General features: G+C 34.6%; 1 protein-coding gene across 4 annotated transcripts in view; it reads right to left on the bottom strand.

Annotated features, from left to right (window-relative positions):
- Positions 1-25,945, bottom strand: part of LOC142336466 (uncharacterized) — an 82,248-nt gene that overhangs the window by 24,565 nt on the left and 31,738 nt on the right. Inside the window, exon 1 of one of the 4 annotated variants that reach the window (XM_075385322.1) lies at positions 379-1,293. The exons of the other annotated variants lie outside the window; for them this stretch is intronic. The gene's annotated coding sequence lies outside the window, so the exon portion shown is untranslated. Of the gene's footprint in view, positions 1-378; positions 1,294-25,945 lie in introns of those variants that run through there. 4 annotated transcript variants of the gene reach the window in all.

Here is a 25,945-nt window from a genome sequence, read left to right as displayed (position 1 = left end):
TTTTAACTTGAAAAGGCGCCCGGCACCGCACCGATAAAATGATAAAAGTATAATATAATAACAGTGTGAAATTAAATGGAATGATAAAATATTTTGAAGTCTTACTAGTACTAGAACTGACTATACTATAGTAGCTAGTTGCCGATTTTATTTGTGTTCGTTCTCCTTTGCAGCACTAAAAACAATTTCCAGCCAATGAGTTTTTTTTCTATTGTATTCACTGCTTATAAAATACAAGAGCGTAATGTACGCGATAAAGTGCCGTCCGACCTTAAATTCAAAGAGGACAAAATAAGTCCAGTTATTGCAAGGATACTAGCCTCAAAAAGTTAGATTTCCATCAAAAATAACAAACAATATCGATTGTAACTTTTTTACCTTATTTCCGCGATAAGCCCAGAATTTAATGTCAACATGGGTAAAATCGTAATAAACAGATGTAATTTTAGATTTCGAGCTTCCGTTTTGGTTTTTTGACTTTTTAAAAGAACTTTTTAGGAAAATATTGAGTTGCAAAGAATTATAAGGAAGAGGTTAAAAGTTGTCTTTTAATGCTTTTATGTATGGAATTGAAATACGGATATAGAGTATGTTATGTATTGAGTGTATTTGTGTATATATAACTATAAATAGGTGAAAAGTATAATAAGGAAATAGCGCTGTTAAGAGTCAGAGAAAATTGAAGCGACCGGCGAATATTATTTTGTTGAATTGGAAAATAAAGCCGGGTGCGGCGCTCCTCACTGGCATTAAGCGGGCACAGGGAATAAATAACCCAATGCGATAGGCCGTGACTGGACGGGTTGTTTTTGGAAGCCGGCAAAATAAGGAAATATTCCAGCGACTACTTTACCGGCTAAATGGTCAAGACAAGAAAGCAAGGAAGAAAAGATACCAGTAGCGCTATTTACGTCTTTGCCAGCTTTTGGAATGGAAAAATTGGTTAAGACTAATTATGAAGCAAGAATATTCCAGATTTTTTCCAGTTAAACCGGGAATAGAACGTAATTTGAGGTATGAGCGGTTTGGACAATGTATGTGGAGGGTTGCTGGTTTTAGAATGAATAAATGATTTTATAATTTTGCTGTTTGTGTTTTATATTAAACTAAAAGCAAATGAGCGGCCAAATAAGTCGATAGTAGTGGTGGGATCCGGCGTTGAATTATATTATAGCCAGAGTTAGCCAAGTAGTTGTAGTTTTACAGTGTACAATTACCACTGGTTCTATATGTTAGAGGCTCGCTCTCTCACACTCTGGTTTAATGCTTAATCTATTACAATCACACATTTTCGCACAGTGTTGCGGCGGCCGCGTTACAAAGACAGAAGCGCTTTGAAGTGTCGGCGGATTGCTTCTATTTATTGGCCAATAGAAAGCGAGCGTTTCACTTTGGCGGCTCAATTGCTCCAATGTAACATTAATACGCGGAACAAAGTTCAAAGTGTTCTAAAATATATAATATAATCAGTAGCGTAAACTACATTGGCGGTGACTTCAAACTAATCTTTGATTTTATTTATTTCATGTGCTCAAAACCTTTTGAAATCTCAAAGAGAAGCTGTTCGCTCTTCTCTTTCTTATTCTCTTTATACTTCTTCACTTTCTATACTCTTTTCTCTCTCTCTATCTCGGCTGCTTTAGAACAAAACATGAAACACAAACCAAAACCAATAACTACACCACCACAAACACCACCACCACCAGACCTGATCGCCGAATTGGTACATTGAGGGGGTTTAGCCGACAAGAGAAAATGAGAAATACAGCAGACGCTTAATTCCGATTGGTCGACAAATCGGGTTGTTCGAAATATCACTAGCTCGTCCAGACACTAAGATTGGTATGGGGTCCAGCTGTCGGCTTAAATTCTCAATTTTTGGTTGTCGGCTAATTGGGCGATCGCCGCACTGCTACTATCTTCTTGCTAGATTGCTAGCAACCAATCGACTCAACTACAAACTCTTAAACTCTTTATTCTCTTCTACTGTCTCTTTTACAATTACACTTTACACTACCACAATAAAGGCCATAACTCAGCGAAAGTCTTCGAAAAACCAAGTCAAACAAACCGCATAAAGGTTATAAGAACCCCTTCCCAAAAAGTCACAACCACCCCACCCCCCCCCCCCCCCCTCCTGTCCTTTTGCTCCGATCGTTGCACTAAATCGGTAACTAGCGCACCCTTTTCTAGTTGAAACTATCACATGAATATTAAATTAGACTTCCCTACGTACCTATTCCCGTCTGCCTTCCTGCAAGCGAGCGGGTCCTATCAAAGTACAACGTATGTATGCTTCAAACGTATAGTTTCAGAACTTCTCAAAAGAATAAACGCGCAAGCGGCACAATTGCGGTCCTTTTGAACCGACGTGAGGCACCAAATTATCGTTTACACTCAAGCAACAAAAGAGGCCTACTGAAACTAAGTGCCTCTCAAGGCGAACCTCTATTTTTTGGGACCTCCAAGTTTTTATTGCGACCCGCAAAAATAAAAAAATCGAGCGTGGCCTTTACTGGCGACATGCGCTTTAGTTGTTGCTTATTTCTTACAACTTCGCTCAATTTAGCAAAAAAGTTGCTCACTTTTCCATTTAAACTTCGTTTACTTTTGCAACGTCTCAAAAGGCTAAAACTTTCTTTTTTTAATAGAAAAAAATGAAAAAAATAGTTTTGTAAACTACCGTTAGGAGCAGTTATATTGTTTTTTTTTATAAACAAGAGATGATCGGATTAAACTGTTATGGCTCTAACTAAAAGCTAAAGAGCTCTTTTTGCATGAACAAACTGATTAATGTACAGTGCAAAGTTGAAACGAGGCGAAACCGAGTTGAAAGAAAGCCGATGCAATTAAATGAGGCATTAAGACTACTTCTGTTTTTTTAGACCACCTATCCAGATCAACATAAAATTGTCCAGACCAAACTTCGCAAATGGTGAGATTGAAATGCATTATTTTTTTTTGAAGACGGTCGAAGCGCTTTCCAAAAAATTGCCCGTTCAAAAACGTTAATAATAATATGGACGAGAAATATTTTTTTTTTTGGTGTGGATAGATTTTCGCGTACCAATAATTTTTGGGTATGGGCTTTTAATTTTCAGTTTGCGCGTGCATATTTATTTTTTACACGAGGATCGACCTACTGAGAATAGTCAAATATGAGATTGATATATTCCAAAACACAGTGATATTTCGATTACTGGCCAATACAACAAAATATATCTAGCGAAAGTAACTTGACGCCAAAAGGACTGCCAAAAATCAAGTAGGTTAAATGAAAAAAATTCAATTGAAGTTTTGAAATTTATTTGTACCTGGTTTCAGCGTCAGTTACCAGAAGAGTTAGCAACTAAATCACTTAAATGACAAAAAGAAAACGATGAAATAAATTTTTATGTATCGAACCATCAAGATAATTGTTTATCGGATACCAAAACAGAACAGTTGATGAAGGAAATCTTTCCCATTGTTGGCTTCTACTAGAGAACACCGAATGAACAAGAAAAATATGAGAGAGCAAATTGAGCACATTTTGAAAAAGGAGATGCATACTTTAACCTCAACCTAAAGTAAGAAATGGGGAGCATGTTGAATTATTAAATCAAAAAATAGATCTACTTCAATATTTTGTTATCGAGAAACTGATTTTTTTCAGCCCTATTTTTTTTAGAAAGGTAATACGGTTGAATGAGTGACCATTAGAGAGAATCACATGGCTTATGCAGTCGCATGAAAGAAGTTTCGGATCTATTCTATTTCGGCTCCCCAAGCTTAGTGAGCATAAATTTTTTATGACCCCCCCCCCCAGGCGCACGTGATGTTTCCTTACATAGTAACTTGCTATATAACAACATATAATTTGTAACTGGGGGTCAAAAAAAACACTGGGGGGCCGAAACAGAATAGATCCGAAGTTTCACTTTTCATTGTTAAAGTTAATTATCGAAAACAGTCGATAAAGAAGGACTTCAAAGATTGCCCAAACGGTGAGAAAGGAGCGCGAAAAGTGAAATCGGATATAAATCAGTTATCAGTTTGTTTGCGACAAAGGGTTGCGACAAATTTGTAGAAATGTATAAAAAGACTTTTTTCCTTGTCAAGATATCTTCCGTTTTTGATCGAAAATCGGTGGAGTAATGGGGTTCTGCTTGTGCCACCAAAAAAAATTAAGATACAAAATGGTTTGAGTACTCAGGCCGGTCTGGTGCAGCTGCACAACATTGAGTCGAAGCGTGGGATGGATTTGGTTGGCCAAGTTCCAACATGTGTTTTCCTTTTCAAAACATTTAGCTTAATTTAGCAAAAAATTTAGCAAAAAAAGTTGCTCAGTTTTCTTTTTAAACTTAGTTTTTTTGCAATATCAAACGGCTAAACTTTCCTTTCTTTATAGAAAAAACTGTTACATTGTTTTGTAAAACATCATTAGGTGTGGTTATATTGTTTTTTTATTTACAAAAGAGGATTTGAACAAAGTATTATGGCTTTAACTAAAAGCTACGGAGCTCTTTTTTGCATGAGCTAACTGATTAATGTACAGTGCAGAGTTGAAACGAACCAAATCCGCGTTAAAAAAAAGCCGATAGATACAATTAAATGCACTGCTGTTTTTTAGACCACCTATCCAGATCAACATAAATATGTCCAGACCAAACTCGTCAATTGGTGAGATTGATGTTCACGTATTAGATTTTTCAAAGACTGTCAAGGCGCTTTCTAAACAATTGTCTATTAAAAAACTTTAGTTATCATATGAAAAGATAATTTTTTAACCGATTCGTTATTGGCAGGGATGACTTTTCGAGAACAGATAAACTTCCTGGTAGGTTTTTCAATTTGAATGTGCCCGCTTGGTGTTGCTATTTTACATGATTACCAACTCGATGTGAATAGCCAAAGATCAGATATTATCATTCCAAAACACAAAAAAATTGGAATGACGGCCCAGGCGACAAAATATGTTAAAATGAGGCGAAAATGACTGGATAACAAAAGAACTTCGGTATGCTAACTTTGGTATGTTAACTGCAACTGAAAGTTCAAAAGAACGTTTGAGGCTTTTTATGCTTTGACTTGGCCTCAGTCAGCCCAAGTGTGAAGCAACTAAATCAGTTACGGGACAGAAGAAAACCATGAATTTTTTCCTGAGGATTTCGGAAACCAAGATTGCTTCTAAAAACCTAACTTGTCGAGAAATTCAGCACTGCAGTTAAATGAAAGAAACTTTCATGTATCTGACCATCAAGATAACTGTCTATCAGGCACCAAGAGAGAACAGTCGATGAAAGAAATCTTCCTCGCTGATAAAATCTCCTATAGATTGCCGCATGAACAAAAGTAGTTCTGGGTAAACACATGGAATATAGTTTGCAAAAGCAAATGCAAAATTTACCGTCCACCTCCAATAACAATTGGCAAGCAGCTTGTTAGAATAGTGACATCAGAGTTTTTTAACAGTCAATTCTTCTATCGAAGATAGTAATATTATTTTCAACTTTAATTTTTCGTAAAAATAGAATGTTAATAATATTGATTGAGTGTCTGGTAGAGAGCATAACATGCGCTTAGTAAGACTTATCGAAGCGTATAAATGAAGTATTTCAGCTCTTATTGTTAAAGTTAATCATCGCAATACGTTGATAGGGAAAAACTTCGAAGTTTGAAAAAATGTTCGAGAAGGAACGTTAAAGATTCAATAGGATTTCAATCAATTTGAAGTTCTGCCAAATATTTCTCGCTTCACAAGCCAACAGACAGATTTTTTTTATTTTACAATAGAAGCCTCCACAATATTCACTTCTCTATGCATTTCTTCAATGTTTCTGATCTGACTTCGGCGGAATAACTGGGTTTTACTGAAATTGTCAATCAATGAAAAGTTTCGAAGGCGGTCTGATGCAGTGCAATTTATTGGAATGATATTTGGATAGATGTGGATGCGCAGGTTCCAAACTTAAAAAATATTCTAAAAACTATGTACTGAAGTGTGCTACACTCAGTAACACTATTTGATAATCTTAGTGCTATTTTGAGAATTTACGTTATAGTGCGTGAAGCATAAACTTGATTTGGACAAAGTCCATTTTGTCGTGTGAACAAATTACTAAGTAGTTTTGAATAAGCTACTATTTTAAGATCACTAACTAAAACTGAGAATACTATGACGTGATATTATCACGCCACACAGATAACACCAAGTTAACCTTGGTAACACTGTCGACACTCGTTATCTCTATCCAATAGGATATTAGAGAACCACGTGTCCGCAAGTATAAAAGGAGCTTGCACGCTCAACTACCAACACTTTTTGGTCCCTGATAACTTCTGATTTAAAATCATACTCCCGTATTGCTCCCTTGCTCAATCTCAGCTTACTTGAGATATTTTTCTAACTTAGAATATTTTGTGACTTGTTCTTAACTAAGAACTCTCTAAGTCATAAAATATTAACTTAGCACAAATTTGGAAATCAGGTAAGTTCAGCTTAACTTCTCTAAGTTATAATTTAACATCTCTCAAACTCTATCTAAGTTACAAGTTAACTTAGAATAGTTCAATCTGTGCTATTTCAATCTTATAACTTTAATTATTCTATCCCTTAATGCTCGGTTCATATTTGATGCTGTTTAACATAACTTATTAATTCATATTTGCATTTAACTTTATTTAATACTTAACTATATACCAAGAGTACAACTAGGGGTTGAACTCTCAAGTTATACATGTGGTCCCGCGATTAACCCCGTCGTTTAAGTATCTAATGTACGGACCAGCAGTATAAATGGTGGTCCCAGAGAGGCAACTTCAATTTAACTTGTTCATTTAATAGAGAGAGGCAACTTAATTTAACTTGTTCATTTAATATAGAAAAGGCATTCTCAATTTAACTTGTTCATTTAAACTATCAGAGAAGCCTGCCTAAATTTAACTTGTTCACTTATTGTAGAAAAGCCATTAAATTAACTTGTGTAAGTTAACTAGTCAAAGGGCTTCTCACTAAAATCCCTTTTTGATTTTGATTTAAACTATTCCTCTGTTCTTAATAATTCTAATACAATAACTTCAGTCCTTTAAACAATGGCCAGTCCTGGTGGTAGTACTCCTCCACCTGCCGTTACTCCCCCACCTGAAACTCCCATAACACATCCAAATCTTTCACTTGTATCTTTTTCAGGCAATGATCCTAATCAGGATGCCACTTCTTTTTGGAACTCTGTAGAAAACGAAATACTCTTTTCACTAGGAACTAGGCCTACAGCACCCGCTGCACAGACTAGCTATGATAAAAGGCAACAATCCTTATTAGGCTCACTTTTAACTGATACAGCACTAGAATGGTTTGAAAGTGAAGTCACAGATACTACAGATTGGAATACTTTAAAAGATGAATTTATAAAAAGATTTACAGACGGTAGAGACCAATTTAGATTTAGACTTGAGGTTGAGAACACATTCAGGCAAGAAGGAGAATTAATAAAGAATTATCTACATAGAATAAAGAGTGGAGTTGATAAAGGTTGGCCAGAAAAGATACCAACAAGTATTGAAGGAGATGACAATATAAGGAAAGAAAAAGAAATCCAACAAAGACAACGAAGTCAGAAATACATAGATTTTGCTATAAGAGGACTAAGGCCACAAGGTTTAAAACGCAAAGCGCACGAGAAACTTATTGAGAATCCTTCAATAACTTGGACACAGTTTGTCGATCACTTAGTTGTAAAAGACTTAACATTTTCTGTAACAACAGAATCTAGTGGAGCTACAGGCATAAATAAACTTAAAACACTCGAGAGCAAAATTAACGATTTAACCAGTCTTTTCAAAAGCAACGAAGTAAATGCTATAGATACTCCTAGGCCTAGAGACCCAAACATAAAAGGCAGACCTAACAGTACTAGATTCTGTGATTATTGCAGAAGCAATGGTCATTCCATCTCTAGATGCACAAAGAAACAGATAGATGATAGTGTTAACAAATTGAGAAAGGAACTAGTTGAACCAAGAAGGCCAAATATAACCTTCTCTAATGATTACAGAAAGAATAACCGAGGCAATACAAGATTCAATGGTCCTAGAAACCAAGGCTATCAACCAAGAGGTGGCTACTCAAACTATAATCTTAGGTTCAACAAGCCTAACTATCAACAACAAAATACATCTTTTAGCAGTTATGGCAATAGATTCACTCAACCATACGAACAAACCTTCCCTCAGCAAAACACCTATAGAAATAATGAACCAAATCTTGAACAACAATCACCATCACCACAACAACAGCAACAGCCACAACAAAGTGCTAGCTTCTATACACCAAGTAGAAATAACAATCTACAACAAAGACAATCAAAACCCAACAATATTCAACAACAACCAAATCAGATAAGTTTCGTTGAAGGCGACGATGACTACGTAAATGCTATAACAGACTTCTTTCCTTTAAACTTTTGAAGTCTCCGAACGCTACTAAAGAAAGTAGTACTAAGTCAAGAATTTATCTCAATTTATATCACTTTGCCACCGGAGACATTAAAAATAATAGTGGTTTAGAAGTAGAATTCATGATTGATCCAGGATCAACTTGCACTATCATCAACCATCCTACATACCTTGCTTTAGTAAAAATGGACAAAATTTACATTTACAAAATACAAATTGTGATTCAAAAACATATACTGGTTCATCAATCAGAATGCTTGGCTACACAACTATTCAATCTAGCTTCGAAACTGACGGTAAATATACAGTCCCCCATAAAGTATTCGTTACTAAAGAACAGAGACAGAACATAATAGGTATTGATTTTTGTCATTTGTTTTTAAAAGCACTTCACTTCGATATCCCCGCAGTAGAATTAAAAACTGAGAGAAATCTAATTTGCTACGGCTCACTCAACAATGAGAAAGATTACCCATACATAACTGAGATGACTGCTTTAAACATAGCTCAACGAATCTTTCTACAACAGAAAAGTACACAATTGCACAAGCAAAAGCACCCCAGTCAAGCCTTATTTCCACCAGGAACATATTTCATGCCCCATATTAACGTTGCAAAAACTGACCTAGTCTTTGTGAACACACCTTGTCCACAACCTGAAGAATTTCTACCCATATTTATGGAGAATCAAAAGAATCACCCAATACAGATAAATAGAGGAGTAATAGGTTATGCTATGTGTGATATAACTGACAAACCTATACAAAGATACAATATCAAAAACTGTGCCGAATTTACAAGTACAATACTAAACGAAAGTGAGGACTATAACAGTTGCTTCATACTGAACAGAGTAGTAAATAATCTACAAGAAGGACAGCATATTCAAACTAATTCTTGCATTAAATATGTAGATTTCCGTACCCAATCTATATTTGACTCTAATATGCCTATAGCGCACACGATATCCTCAGATGCAGAAATGAGAAAAGGTTTTGCTAACACAATCTCCAAAAGAATACCCTTATTAAAGGACTACTGTAAAAGTAGAAACTGTGATATAGGTGACATAATAACTTTCAGAGCAGATAATAACTTAGTATATAATCTCATCACTAAGGCTAATCATTATGAAAAGCCAACAATTGATACAATCAAAACAACACTACTTGCTATGAGAGATCATGCACTAGGACTAAATTTACGCTGTATAGCGATGCCAAAAATAGCTTGTGGTTTAGACGGAATGGATTGGAGAGAGATATCTTCTCTAATTGAACAAACATTTAAGAATTCAGGAATAACTATCTATGTGTATACAAACAAAGATGATATTGATAAACTACAAAAAGTAGAAACCAATACACTAGAACAGGAAGAGGTGCTCGAAATTATTGAGAGTGAGTTAATAGAAAAATGCAAAGAAGATGAGATAGAACTAGCCACAGACTTCTCTACCGAAGCAAAAGAGTTATGTAGACCTAAAGTCAACGAACAGTTTCCTAAGTTTAGAGATAAACTACAAAGCAACCGAATCGTAAATAAGGCAGTTAGTGATTTTGTAATTAAGCAAAATAGAAACACCGTTCAAGACATAGAGTATCTAGAAAGGTTCTTAGATAATTTTGATTTCACGCAAAGTGATTTGACTGATGATGAATTGTTTGAGTTGCTAGAAATAATACTTCAAGATAATGATGTCTATTCACATCATAAGTATGATATTGGCAAAACTAAACATAAATTCCATTTACCCCTAAAGAAAGACGCAACCTTTAAAAAGCAACGACCAAGCAAAATACCCATTCATCTCAGAGATAAATTGGAAAAACTAATGGACGAATTTATTCAAGCAGGGATAATCAGAGAACTCAATGAGAACGATGATATGAATAGTTGGTTTGTCAATCCCGTCATCATATTACCTAAGAAGGATTATGTAAAACTAGTCATTGATGCTAGATACCTAAACTCTATAACTGATACAAGTAATTCTAGTTGGCCACTCGAGCCACTAAACGTTCTAATGACAAGAATAACCGGAACTATATTTACAAGTAGTGATTTATCATCGGCTTATAATCAAGTACCACTAACTGAAGATACACAGAAGGTTACAAGTTTTATTGTAGGAGGCAGACAATACACCTATCAAGTAGGATTTTATGGTCTTAAGCCATTACCCAGTTTCTTTAGCAAACTAATGCGCTATGCATTTGGACCCCTTATAAAACGTAAACAAGCCATAACATATATAGACGATACTTTATTACAAGCTAAGGATAAACAAGAAATGTTCACAATAGTAAAAGAGTATCACTCTTTGCTTCGAAAAGCAAACCTTAAAGCAGCCCCCGATAAAACAATGTTTTTCTTACGAAAAGTGAGATTTCTAGGACATGTTATATCTAAGAACGGACTATCGCCTATTGCTTCGCGCATAGATGATATTAGAAACCTCAAAACGCCAGAATCGAAAACAGAAGTTTTAAGAGTTTTAGGAATGATGGGTTTCTATCATACCTATATTTTGAACTTTCACATAGATGCAAAACCTCTATATGACTTAACTAAAGATACAACATTATTCAAGTGGTTACCAGAACACGAAAAGGTATTCACAGACCTTAAACAAAGATTCTGTCACGGTATTTCTAACGCATTTCCTTCTAATGACTATCCCTTTCATATACATGCTGATTCATCTAATTTAGGGACAGGTTGTGTTCTTATACAAGATTTTCCTGATAGAAAACGTATGATTTCAGCAAACTCGAGAGTATTTGATAAAGCTGAACAAAAGATGTCCCCTCAACATAGAGAGCTATGCGGAATAATATCTGCATTACAAACTTATGAATTTTATGTGATTGGATCCCCTTTTCCAATTTACCTATATTGTGATCACAGACCAATTCTATTTCTTTGGTCACGAAGAGGGCAAATGTCACATCGTTTCTTTAAGTATCAAGTTGTAATAACTAAGTTCCAAAACTTGCAAATTATATACACTGAAGGCAAAAACTTAGCGTTCCCTGACATTCTTAGCCGAAATGTTTCTTTAGCAGATGCTAAACTTTATCAACTAGAACACAAAGTGATACCTAAAGATATAAAGTTTCATATTAACGGAAAAGAAGTTAACTATTCTGTGTTGCATCAAGACGATAAAGACGCAACCGCTAACGACTGTTATCCAATTATTGCTCAAGTCAAAGGCGAAAGAAAGAAACTTATTAATATAAATGATGAAGGTGACTTTAGCGTAGATGATGCACCAGACTACATAAATGAACACTGTAATGCTATACACAGTTTCTCTGATTGTTTTCGCTACGGCACACAAATAAATCAAATAAAGAAATTAACTTCAGAACTAACTAGCGAGTATGATAATCACTACTATTCCGAGATAGAAGAAATAGCTGAAATAAGTGATGACCGAGAAGGTTATGATGACCAAGATTGGTTAGACTTAGTAGAAGGTAATATTGAAAACTCACTTATTGAACAATTAGAATCTGCTAAAGCTGACTATATCAGACGGACAAAATTTAAGAAGCTTATTGAACCAGAAGTTTTTCAAAACATCTCAGAAAAGGATGTCCACACAGATACATTAGATTTAATAGCTAAAGTTACAGATTTTGCAAAACACGCTAATCTTGACACTGATAATATTCTTGAAGAACAAGTAAACGACTCCGTGATAGATAAAGTTAGAGATTGGTTAAAAGTAGGCAAAGCTCCAGAAAAGGACTACATTATTAAACAATCTAAAGCATTACAAACCTATAGAAATAATTTCAACTTGTTATTTTTAGAAAGTCAATATGATTTACTCTGTTATTCCGAACCTTGTGAAGACGGCTCTTTTGACGTTAGGATATGTGCACCACTTTCACTATTTATAAAGATATTCGAAGTCGCACATACGCATGAACTTAGTGGTCATAGAGCAGAAAGCACAACTTACAATAGAGTTAAGCGATATTTCTATTGGCCCGGTATGTTCAAATGGATTGAAATGTTAATGCTAGATTGCTTAAGTTGCCAAACTAATAAGTCAGCACGCAAAGACTTGAACGAAGCGCCCTTAGAACCATGGGGACAATTAGAAGCTATACCCCTACATACACTCCATATTGATCATAAAGGTCCACTACGACCACTTAGCAAAGGAAATAGATTTTGTCTTGTAATAGTAGACGCTTTCTCTAGATTTATACAAGTATATCCTAGCAAGAATGCTGAAGCTCTCGAAACAGTAAATCAACTAGAGAAATTTATAACTACATTTGGTATACCGCAACAAATAGTACATGATAACGGCAATGCTTTTATTAGTAATGATTTCGTTCACTACACAAACGAAATGAGAATTACACTATGCCCCCGAACTGCATATTCACCGTGGACTAACGGCAAAGTAGAAGTACAAAATAAACATTTGACTAATTACCTAAGACATTTTATTAGTAAAAGTGGATCTAATTGGTCCGAGTACACTAGTAAATTTGCATTTTCACACAATACTGCAGTAAACTACAGTACGGGATATACCCCTTATGAAATACTATTCGGAACGAAACCGCAAATACCCTTATCACTAAAGTTAGGACTACTACGAGATAATCAAAAGAAATGCACATCAGAGTATTGTAACAATCTACCGCCACACTCACATAGTGAAGAAACTTGTAATAACAAAAAGATAGAGAAATTGTTACAAAACAGATTATCTAACGAAATGTTAAAACGAGAGAATACATTTAAAACTATATACTCGAATACCTACACTAAATGTAGACAAACTACGAATAAAGCGCACAAGTATAGAAATAGATTTAAACTCGGAAAGCCTATACCTGAAGGTAGAAAAGTGCTACTAGAAAATCACTCTAAAGGACTACTAAAGTCAAAAAAGCTACAAGAGCTACGCTCAGGCCCTTACACTGTGCAACGAATGCTTACAAATACTACATATGAAATACAACATGATAAAACAAATGAGAAGAAAACCGTGCATAGAAATCATATAGTACCTTATTACCCGAAAGAAGAAAAAATACAAGAGTTAGTTGAGAACTATGTAGTCCCAGACGATACGGATGATTATTATACTCAATATAATAAGCAAAATATATCCAAATCTAATGCTTATAGAGGCGCACAACATATTGCTATTTCACAGTGGCCCTTAGTAGAAACACAATATACTGTTAATCCTAGTACTACACTACAGCCAACATTTAACGTTGAGGCTACTCCAACAAAAGATTCAGGCTTGGAATCGCTACAAACACGAGCAGATAATACTACGCATATACAAGGCAGCAGCTCTTCTAATTTTCTACCCCCACGCATTTCAACCCCCTAACCTATGCAAAATATGTATTCACCTAATAGCCCACAGCAAGAAAATTTTTCTACACCACCTGATAATACTAGTAAATTTAACGCTACACGCAAATTATTCCCCCAAGCAACGCATAATAGCCCCACATCATCACCTTATAATCCTACACCTACAGCATCGCCTAATATATCTAATTTACCTGACGCAAATGAAGTATTAAGCAGACCTCAACGTAATAGAAAAGCACCTACATTCTTTGGTGAACCTATTCCTTCAGACTTGCTACAAAAACTCAAAAAGAAATAGAGACACAAAATCTCTTTTCAAATAATAACTTTTATAATAAAAGCGTTTTTACGCAAAAAACCAAATAAAAAGTAGATAACAGCATAAATGCGAAAAAGAAAAGCTCTATATATAACACACAAGCAGTTAATAGTTATTCAATTACCAGAAATTTTTGAACAAGGCCGTTCATTACTGAATGTTTTAGACCCCCAGGCTTGAAGAGAAGGAATTCTTGATAATTCCAGGCCTTTAACATCTTATATGCATCCTGCAATACTGGACCTACTTCTGGATCCCACCACGCCTGTTGTAACGCCCATAGGTGGTTTTCTAACTTTTCGTGAGCCTCATATTCCCATTCTACCTTGTGGCCCACGTTAAACTCCTTGAAGAACTAAACACAAAACTGTACCCTATACCAAACTTTATTTTGAAATTTTTTTTTACTCCTTCCCCTTTTTCCTCATATGCAAGCTTCATATTCTAACATTTGGTCTCAATACACAATTTTTCTCCAACAGCCAGGCTGAAGGCCTCTAGATTACACAAATTTAAATCTAGAAGTCAATAAACAGTACTCACATTCCTCCCCAAGAAGAACTCAATCACATCCACTGTCCTGCTAGAGACAGTGCGAGATTCTCGCTTGTCCCACGGATTGAGCATGGTACTGGCCCGACAGATTCCCAATACTTCTTCATGCCCCAAAATGATGTTAAGGTGCTTGTATGAAGTTGATAGGTAAAACAGAAAATCAGAAGCTTCCAAACCCCCGATATTTTCATTAATATAGTTTTTATAAAGGTACTGACGCACCTTTAGCCTGAAATCAGAAACAGGAACTAGAACTATGCCCTGTTGTTCAAGAAGATATTCAGCCTCACATAACAAGTTTTGAAGCTCCTCACCCGGCTCCAAGAAATTCATATCCCAGAAAGACATAATGAAGATTTTAAAGTTTAAGATTAAATCGAGAACAGAAAGATTAAAATAATGAAAAGAAATAAGAAATGAACAGAAAAGGAAATAAAGAAGATACAAATTAAAGAAGAAACTAAAGGATTGAAATTTAATAGTCGAGAGAGACCAACTTTATAGAAAGAACGTTTAAGGCAAAAAGCAAATAGCCCACTCAACACAAATCTTACACAAATCACGCAATTAATCACCGTTGCAAGCTGTTACACACACAACTCCTATACATGTTCAACATTCGTACATTTTCAACATTTATGCATACCTCTTATTGCAAACTAACGCTGAAAACACGTGTTACACAAAGCAAAGCTAAGTGGAAACGATTCCCCCATGAGCAAATACCTAATCTAAGTTAAATACCTTAAGTACAGAAATTTGTCCCTTGCAAACTATTTAAACACACTAAATCGCAATTAGTCAGGAAACGCACATTTAAGCAACCCACATAGTCAACAAATAGAACTAGCTTTACTAGCTTAAGGACCAAAGGAATGTGTAAAATAAACATTAGAGCACTCAAGAACAAATAACTAACCGCAAATTTAAAATCCGCACGTAAGAATTATGTCGCCTAAGTGCAAACCTTACACATTTGTCAGGAAGAGCTATAACTTGATGAATTTATCCGCTCAACAACTCAGACCACATAGTTGCACAAACGCATGCTTGCTTTAATAGTTCACAAAAGTTTACAACACACAAGTTAGAAATACCGTAGTATAAATCCCAAAAAAGTTAAAGTTAGTGAATTTATTTCTGTTCGCGTTTTTTATTAACAATTCCGATTGTATTTAAACTTTCAGATTTTTAAATTAAAATCTGTGAATAGTAGATATACCCTGAAATACCAACTGACTTTTGAAAAGAAAGAGAGTTAGCAAAAGTTTTAAAGGAAAAATGAAACTTTTCTATATCGTTACCTTACAATCTTTAAAGTGTTCCCCTCTGGAGGTTTTACACGATAGACAAGTGAAAGTTCGTCATAGAACATTACAAAGTATTAGTAGTTAATGTGTTCAGAGTAGAATTTTCATTTTCGTCCAAAAAGTCGTCACAATTTCATAACAAGGACATGAAATTGGTGAAATTATAATTTTTGCGTAGAAAAACCCAGATAAAATGAGTTAAACTGAAAACAAATTGTTTTTCGCTGTCTCATACACGTAATAGTTGCCCATACAATGTTCAGTTAAGCGATTAGTAAATCTGAAGCTTTAGCTTTAGAACAACAACAATTTTTAATTTTTCCCCATGTATTAAGATTTGGTATAGAATAAAAAAGGTAGCCCTAGAAAGTCCCAATTGTTTTTCCCGCTTATTTTTGGTTCAAATAACGTGTCGGCACAGCAGCTATTGCACTGCCAAGTTTGCTCAAATTTGAAGCTCTTTTCATAAAGTAATGACCAAATCAAATTTTCCCCCATGTATTAAGATTGGCTATAGACAAAAAAAGGTAGCCCCAAGAAATTAGCAAACTTTTTGTTAATTATTTCTATATCACACGACGTTCTGATGCACAAACTACCTTCAGCCCAAAAATCATCAACCTTGCTATCTTAGTTATGAATAAATTCAACTTTCACGATTCGCCCATGTATTAAGATTGGTTATAGACTAAATACCTAACTTCATGAAATCAATGACAATATAAGATATATTCAAATTATTATTATGCCAGCTTTTAACCTAGCTACTATCGACAGACAACACGTAATACACTGTTTGTTTTCATTTTACAGGAATGGTCAAAAACACTTAATTTTTGCCCAAACAAATTGCTAATAAACGCAACTCTGTGATAAAAATAGAGAACTTAGCGCAACATTTCAATCATATGACAGTTTAACACCATGCTATATGGTACTAGTCACGGCTAGTGATTGGCCAATCAGAAATGAGCACGCATATTTTGGTAACTTAACCCTGAAAACCACTATTTAAGAGCCTTACCCAAATTCAAAATCACTTTTCTCAGTTACCTTCTGAAATCAATCACTTCTTTCTCTCACAATTCAGCTCTACCTTGAACATCTCTCTCTCTCTCTCTCTCTCTCTCTCCCTTTCTTTCTCTCTGTCCCAAATTCTATCTTTCACATTTTGCCTCTTTCATCTAATAAACTTAGAAAACTTAGCAAAGTTTTCAAGCATTTCAATTTGTGAACACCAAATATTTGCAACAATACATCTCCACAACACATATACCAGGTATCTCAGTTCAATATTGATTCTCAATTCAATTCTCAGTCACTGACTATAGCAGGAGTTCATAACTCTTTAGAGACTGACAATTCAGAAAGTTTCTAAATCCCGACAAACACTACCTACACTAAACACTTTCATCACCAGCTAAACACACCACAATACACCGACACCGTAGAGACAATCAATCCTAATATATGACTGAAGTCTCATTCGACCAAAACGGTTTTCTTATTTCTCTTTCTATCAACCCTGATACACTTGTGAAAGTTTCCATTAAGGCAAATCAAAAGCTGAAAATTAATAGTGAATTTAACACCTTAACCAGTTGTCAAATTTCTAACGAAGTAAGAACTGTAGTATTCTTTGCTACTAACTCTAACGAAGACCCTATTGCTGTCTTCTGGGGAAAATACAATCCTCAACAACTTAACAGTCTATTACTTCAAATTCAATCTTCAAGCCTAGTTGACTTAGACATTTTAAATGTCCCTTGTTTGGTTTTAGAACCACCAACTGATCAATGAATATTCCGCTAAACGATTATTGGGTTATAGCTTCAAGAACAACTTTCTCAACTTCCTACAGTCCTTATAACATCCCCCATAAAATTCTGAAATATAATAACAAGTCAGCAAAAATTGATCGATCATATATTTCATATAAAGAAAACATTGTTATTTTCTTCGTTAAAGACCAGTTTGTAAACTTAGAAATAATTGTTAGTTGGACGCCTAACAAACCAGAACATATTGAACGCTTTCATTTCCAATTGAACAACAGAGACGAAATAGACCTTGATATCATCGAAGCTCCCTTTACTGTAGACCCTTAATCTATGTTACCACCTTCCCCTGAAACACAAGTTCTTACTGCCCTTGCATTCGACCCACTATCGTATATTAGAATATTCCTCCTACAGAAAATATTGAAATTCGGAAATAAAACTGTAACACTTGACAAGTGTTTTGTTTCTAATCAACAGAGAACAGTTGCATTCTTCGTAACATCAGAAAATAACGCAAAGTTTGTCATATTTTGGGTACCCTATAATCCCGCTCACGTTCACGAGCTAAAATATCAGATTGCTTTCACGGATAATATTAACTTGAATCTGTTAGACTCACCTTATACTGTCTTCGTTTATTAAATGGAAGACGGCGAAATCAAGAAATCACCAGCAATAGACGAAGTAATAAACGTAAGTTACAAAATGCTTATTTTTATATTACTTTGCTTAACTCTGTTCCTACCTGTAACAACTGATATTGAATCTGAAATTGCTCAGCATATTGCAGAATTAAAACTCCTAGTTGAATATAACGATTCTCATCCACACTTCATAGAATGTGTCGTAAGTAGGGATAAATGTCTACCTGAAGAAATTCCGTACCTTAAATTTCTAGACCCTCCTGAAAAGCTATTAATTTGGTCAAAACGTAACGTCCATATGCCACTATCACTGATTAAAGACCAGTTCTTTAAAGAGAAACTTACTGATAAGAAAGCGCTTCTTTCAAAAGTAGAATATTTTATTACCTACATAGGAAACCAAATTCGTTCTGTTCAGTTTCTTAAACTTATTGCTATAATACCTCTTGCACTTCTCTGCGTTATAACTGCTTGCTATACAAAATATTTGATCTTTATTATATTTCTTGCATTATTACTCTTAACGCCTTTCACTGACGCCAGACCAATTGAAAAGATGAGTATCTATGAAAACACAGCTCCTAACCTTCATGTTAACCACTTTGATTGCTCAAAAATGATTTCAAACCAGATGTATTCTCTCAACAAAGTAGCACCTTGCGAAATTCGCCCTGATAAAATTAGCACTAATCAAGCACGAGTCACTCTCTACCAAAGAAATTATAAAGTTAAACTAGAAGCAACTATGTGTAAAGCAACCCAACAGCAATTACGTTGGTTTTGCGATTCTTTTGACTCTAGCGGCATAGATGCCAGACATAATACTATTACTACTTCAGTTAAGCTTGATGCTCAGAAATGCAAACTTGCAAAGGAAAGAAAAAAGATAAAGCTTTCCCCTTCTTCTAATTCAGTAGAATTCGATTTTGACAAATCTTTGTTCTCAAACTTTAACTCAGGCGATGTTGGAACTGGAAACAATGAATGTAACTCCCGAGGTTGGATTACACATTACACTTATGAAACATATATGCAAAATGTTAGCCTGAATGTAAACCTTAGAGATGGCACAGTTAATAACTGGCAAAATATACCTCTACCTTGTCCTTTATCAGCCGGAGGCTGCGATTCTACATCTACTGATCCATTTGCATACACTTGGGATGAACCCAATAATTGTCTTTTCACTATAATTCGTACTTTTGACGCTCAAATGATTAAAGCTAATGACAAATACTACATAGTAAAGGATCCTAAATTTACTTCAGCTCAGTCAGATTTCGACTTACAAAGCTTTATGTTCCAAGTTTACAATAAACCACAGTCTTTATGTAGTCATCCACGAAGAGTATATCCTACGCCATATGATTCTCTATACATTAGTGTTCGTGACGGATTTGATATGAACACCGGCGAACCCATTCACAAATTTAAACCCGATACTGGTGCTATAACTATGAAAAATAAATTCTATTCCAGTGACAACAAGACAGTTGATACAACATATTCTCAAGTTTATGAGAATATTGATTTCGAAGCACATCTTGGAACAAAAATTGACTATTTGCACTTTAATAATCTTCGGCAACTTCAAACCTCTACTCTAGAGCTATTAAGAAATGACTGTGAATTAGAGCGCTCAACTATTCTTAACACTTTAATGATTTCTCATGAAAATCCGCGTTTAGCTGGATATACCTTAACAAGAAACAGATCTATGTTTCTCAAAACAAATGGCAATGTTGCCTGGCTATATAATTGTCCTGAATTTCATTCACCCTTACAGATTCTTAATAAGTGCTATAATCGAATACCAATTCTTTATGAAGATGAAATTCATTTCGTTGATCCGATTTCTAGGCAAACTTTCACTGAAGCCGAAGAACAATTGTGCTCTGATAAACATTCCAACTTATTTCAACTAGATGTTGACGATGATAATTCATGGGTTGAACTAACCCCACAAATCACAAAAGTAAGAGGACCTGCACTCTTCAAACCACATATAGTTATTCAACAAATTGCGAATGTTATTACTGCAAGTATTTATGCTTCTATCTACACATATAAAGAAATGATGTCATCCTGGAATTCAATAACTTTCAACTCCAATATGAAAGGAGTTCTCAAACACTTTACTAAGTCATTAATAGATAGCAGAGAATCATTTTCAAATATTTCAGGCACGAATTATTATAACTCTAGAACTATTTATCTAGATTCATTCATTTCACCGGACTTCTTTAATAATCAATTTGTTGAAACCTTTGGTAAAATACAATATATAATTGAGCGATGCGGAATATTCTTTGCCGCTTTCTTATTCATTAAGCTACTCATCGACATAGTCTTATGCTTAATTCGAGCAATGCAAATTAACAAAATTACAGATGCATCTATTCACTTTGGTAAGGCACTCTTTGCTGCCACATTTGACTTAATGTCAGTTCCAATTTTGACTTCTATCTATCAAGCAACTAATTCTGATAATAGTTACACTGATGAAAATAGAGAACGGACAATGTAAGTTCCAAAATTTGATAATGCTATTACTAGAGAACGAGTTGTTCAAATTCCACCTTATACAGAGAATACAGGCTTACAAGCTATAAGATTTGAGAATAAAAGTGGTTACCCAAACCTACATGATGAGAATAATAAAGACGAAAATAGAAACGATCACAACGTTCCTACGTCTCCAGTATAGGATTAATTCCTCTATTACTTTAATATCATCAAACTATATGATGATAATACAGACTGACTTCAAAATTACTACTGATTTACTTTGAAAGAGAATACAAAAAAATAAGAAAAAGAGAATACTAGCAAAATAACTTCAAAAAATATACTCCTAGAATAGAATAAGAGTAGAGAATACTTGATATTTCAGGAACTTTCTTCAATCCCTAACGAACTGATACCAGTCTTTCAGAAGGAACCTTCAAGTGGTTGGCCCGAATACAATACACAATCAACTTCTAAACCCCAATCTGGAGTTAAACAACTTGACAGACTAGTACAACCCACAACTCACGTTACCCCATCTACAACTTTTCTCTCAGCTATCAAGATTTCAGCAGTACAAACTCAAGCAACTAGTGCAAATTCATCAACAACAGTTACATCATCATCTACATCATCCAAAAAGAGAACTAAAACTGCAGATACAATTGCAAAGAAACAACCACGTAAACAATTCATTAGAGAGACATTCAGCCCAGCGACACCGCTACAAGTAAATATACCCAAGACAAACAGTACGGTACCCAACGTCTTAGCAAACACTACATCTACTCAATCGTCACGACCAAACTTTCTTAATCTTCATCCTTACACAACTACCCCCCTGCAAGACCGCCTACAAAAACAACATCAAGCTGAGATACAAGCTAAAACCCCCGGTTTTAGTGGACACCCGAACTACGATACGAATTTAATCTACCAGCTGCAACCCAACATCAATAGATTCAATCTCATTGGTTATTTGTCAAACAAAAATTCTTATCTACTAACTAATCACAACCTTCAAGGACAAACCATACAAGTCCCGTTTGATAATATTACAGCAAACCTCAATCCTCAGCTTGATACCTTTACTTATCAGGTACAGCAAAACTTTCTGACAGAAAGACAACGCTCTCAACAGCTCGAACAACGGATTACTGAGCTCCAACTGGAGATCGCAAATCTGAAGCATCAACTCCACATCCTCCGCTCATCACGTTGAGCACTCACGGAATGGAATAGATAAATTTGTGGTTGTTGATGTTCAGTACTTCCTTCATTACTTCTTCTTCTTTCTCCCGCGGTGAGGAAAATTATTCGTTAGTTTAAACGAACGCCTAATTATTAGCCATTTTGATTACCTTACTCTCCTTTATTACATTACTTACATCAAGTAAAATAATCCGCATTTCTTCAATCTTCATTGATTACACTTAGCGCAATTTATGGTGAAAAATGAGTCCATTCTTATCTTTAGATTGCAGATTTGATTTATTCTCGCTTCTCTAATAAAATCTATTCTTTATCTTTACGATTTATCTTGCTTACGACATCATTCGATTGTTATTAGCCATTTTGATTACCTTACTCTCCTTTATTACATTACTTACATCAAGTAAAATAATCCGCATTTCTTCAATCTTCATTGATTACACTTAGCGCAATTTATGGTGAAAAATGAGTCCATTCTTATCTTTAGATTGCAGATTTGATTTATTCTCGCTTCTCTAATAAAATCTATTCTTTATCTTTACGATTTATCTTGCTTACGACATCATTCGATTGTTCCTTTGAATTCCATAATTTAATTAATGTCTTAGAACCTTTCAGTAGACGTTAAATATTTCAAAACATATTGTGATCTCGCTGAATTTATTCAATCGCAAGTTATTAAAACTTCGAAAACATTCTTAGTTGGAAATAAATTCTATATACCATTGTCAGTTCATTGGACATTTGAGTTACAAGAGATTATCTTATTCTAACAAGATAACAATTCTAATGAAATTGTAGTTTATTTTCATCAAGTTCCTGAGTACGAATTATTTGAAATTCTAAAACTTATTCATACAGAAGAAATTCTTAACATCAATAATCTAAACTTTCGACCTCTCACTTATTTCAATTAATATGTTAATCTTCAATACTTTGGTGATCACGGATATAGAAATGTTACAACCTTTCGTTAACAGGTATACATTCATCGCCATCCGCCATTTATAGTCTAAGTACTATTTGGATCTTTCTGTCAATTCCTTTCAAAGATTAAATGGTCTTCCATTCTCCCCATTGACACAAAAATTGAATTACTATATAATTCACAATGAACACATATTTTGTAGGAGGTGTTGATATCGAATGGTTTAAAGATTATTGTCAACTCTCTGATCATGTTGAATCCGCTTGGGTAAACTTTTCTAAACAGATTATTTTTAACGATAAAGTTTTCAGAATCTCCGAATTATATTATTCTGAATTTCAATGCGAAGTCATTTTATTTCTTGAAGACTTTGAACAAAAAGAAATTGTTATTTACTTTGAATCAATGACGAAAAGCAAGAATAATTATTTCATGAAGCTAATTCATAATGATCAACCAAGTCTAAATATTAATTCCTTAAACTATAGCTACAAGGCTTACTTCAATTGATTTATTCTTCAACAATACTCAAATAAAGATGAATTACGAAACGGAATTCTTTATTTGGGGAGTCATTGCGGCAACTCTAGCCTTTATGGTGTTGTGCGCAGTAATTTTAATTTCCCTATTCATTTACCTCGCTTGTCATTATAGACCATTAACTTAACCAGTATATTCTTCAAATTATATTATTCTATTATTCAACGTCAGATGTACTAGCAGCACAATTTTATAGAAAAACTTCAAAAGGTCTATTATAACGACCAGCCAAAAAAATTGGATCTATTATTTTGTACAGCCCTGTATCTTAGGACATCGTCAACCCTTCTTTAAGAGAAAACTCAAAAACAAGAAGCTACGATGAACTTTAGAACTTTAACCAAGTAATCTACCTCACAAACTTTAAATGCTTAATTATTATAAAATTAAGCTAAATAATTTATTCGATTATGTAAAATTTGATGTTTTGATTTAATACCTATGGACCGGGATGGGATGTACTGAAGTGTGCTACACTCAGTAACACTATTTGATAATCTTAGTGCTATTTTGAGAATTTACGTTATAGTGCGTGAAGCATAAACTTGATTTGGACAAAGTCCATTTTGTCGTGTGAACAAATTACTAAGTAGTTTTGAATAAGCTACTATTTTAAGATCACTAACTAAAACTGAGAATACTATGACGTGATATTATCACGCCACACAGATAACACCAAGTTAACCTTGGTAACACTGTGGACACTCGTTATCTCTATCCAATAGGATACTAGAGAACCACGTCTCCGCAAGTATAAAAGGAGCTTGCACGCTCAACTACCAACACTTTTTGGTCCCTGATAACTTCTGATTTAAAATCATACTCCCGTATTGCTCCCTTGCTCAATCTCAGCTTACTTGAGATATTTTTCTAACTTAGAATATTTTGTGACTTGTTCTTAACTAAGAACTCTCTAATTCATAAAATATTAACTTAGCACAAATTTGGAAATCAGGTAAGTTCAGCTTAACTTCTCTAAGTTATAATTTAACATCTCTCAAACTCTATCTAAGTTACAAGTTAACTTAGAATAGTTCAATCTGTGCTATTTCAATCTTATAACTTTAATTATTCTATCCCTTAATGCTCGGTTCATATTTGATGCTGTTTAACATAACTTATTAATTCAAATTTGCATTTAACTTTATTTAATACTTAACTATATACCAAGAGTAGAACTAGGGGTTGAACTCTCAAGTTATACATGTGGTCCCGCGATTAACCCCGTCGTTTAAGTATCTAATGTACGGACCAGCAGTATAAATGGTGGTCCCAGAGAGGCAACTTCAATTTAACTTGTTCATTTAATAGAGAGAGGCAACTTAATTTAACTTGTTCATTTAATATAGAAAAGGCATTCTCAATTTAACTTGTTCATTTAAACTATCAGAGAAGCCTGCCTAAATTTAACTTGTTCACTTATTGTAGAAAAGCCATTAAATTAACTTGTGTAAGTTAACTAGTCAAAGGGCTTCTCACTAAAATCCCTTTTTGATTTTGATTTAAACTATTCCTCTGTTCTTAATAATTCTAATACAATAACTTCAGTCCTTTAAACAATGGCCAGTCCTGGTGGTAGTACTCCTCCACCTGCCGTTACTCCCCCACCTGAAACTCCCATAACACATCCAAATCTTTCACTTGTATCTTTTTCAGGCAATGATCCTAATCAGGATGCCACTTCTTTTTGGAACTCTGTAGAAAACGAAATACTCTTTTCACTAGGAACTAGGCCTACAGCACCCGCTGCACAGACTAGCTATGATAAAAGGCAACAATCCTTATTAGGCTCACTTTTAACTGATACAGCACTAGAATGGTTTGAAAGTGAAGTCACAGATACTACAGATTGGAATACTTTAAAAGATGAATTTATAAAAAGATTTACAGACGGTAGAGACCAATTTAGATTTAGACTTGAGGTTGAGAACACATTCAGGCAAGAAGGAGAATTAATAAAGAATTATCTACATAGAATAAAGAGTGGAGTTGATAAAGGTTGGCCAGAAAAGATACCAACAAGTATTGAAGGAGATGACAATATAAGGAAAGAAAAAGAAATCCAACAAAGACAACGAAGTCAGAAATACATAGATTTTGCTATAAGAGGACTAAGGCCACAAGGTTTAAAACGCAAAGCGCACGAGAAACTTATTGAGAATCCTTCAATAACTTGGACACAGTTTGTCGATCACTTAGTTGTAAAAGACTTAACATTTTCTGTAACAACAGAATCTAGTGGAGCTACAGGCATAAATAAACTTAAAACACTCGAGAGCAAAATTAACGATTTAACCAGTCTTTTCAAAAGCAACGAAGTAAATGCTATAGATACTCCTAGGCCT

Source organism: Convolutriloba macropyga, chromosome 3, assembly GCF_964194025.1.
Source record: "Convolutriloba macropyga chromosome 3, txConMacr16.3, whole genome shotgun sequence".
Lineage (NCBI taxonomy): Eukaryota > Metazoa > Xenacoelomorpha > Acoela > Convolutidae > Convolutriloba > Convolutriloba macropyga.
The sequence above is the reverse complement of the archived record's forward strand: the minus strand, read 5'-3'. Positions and strand labels throughout refer to the sequence as shown.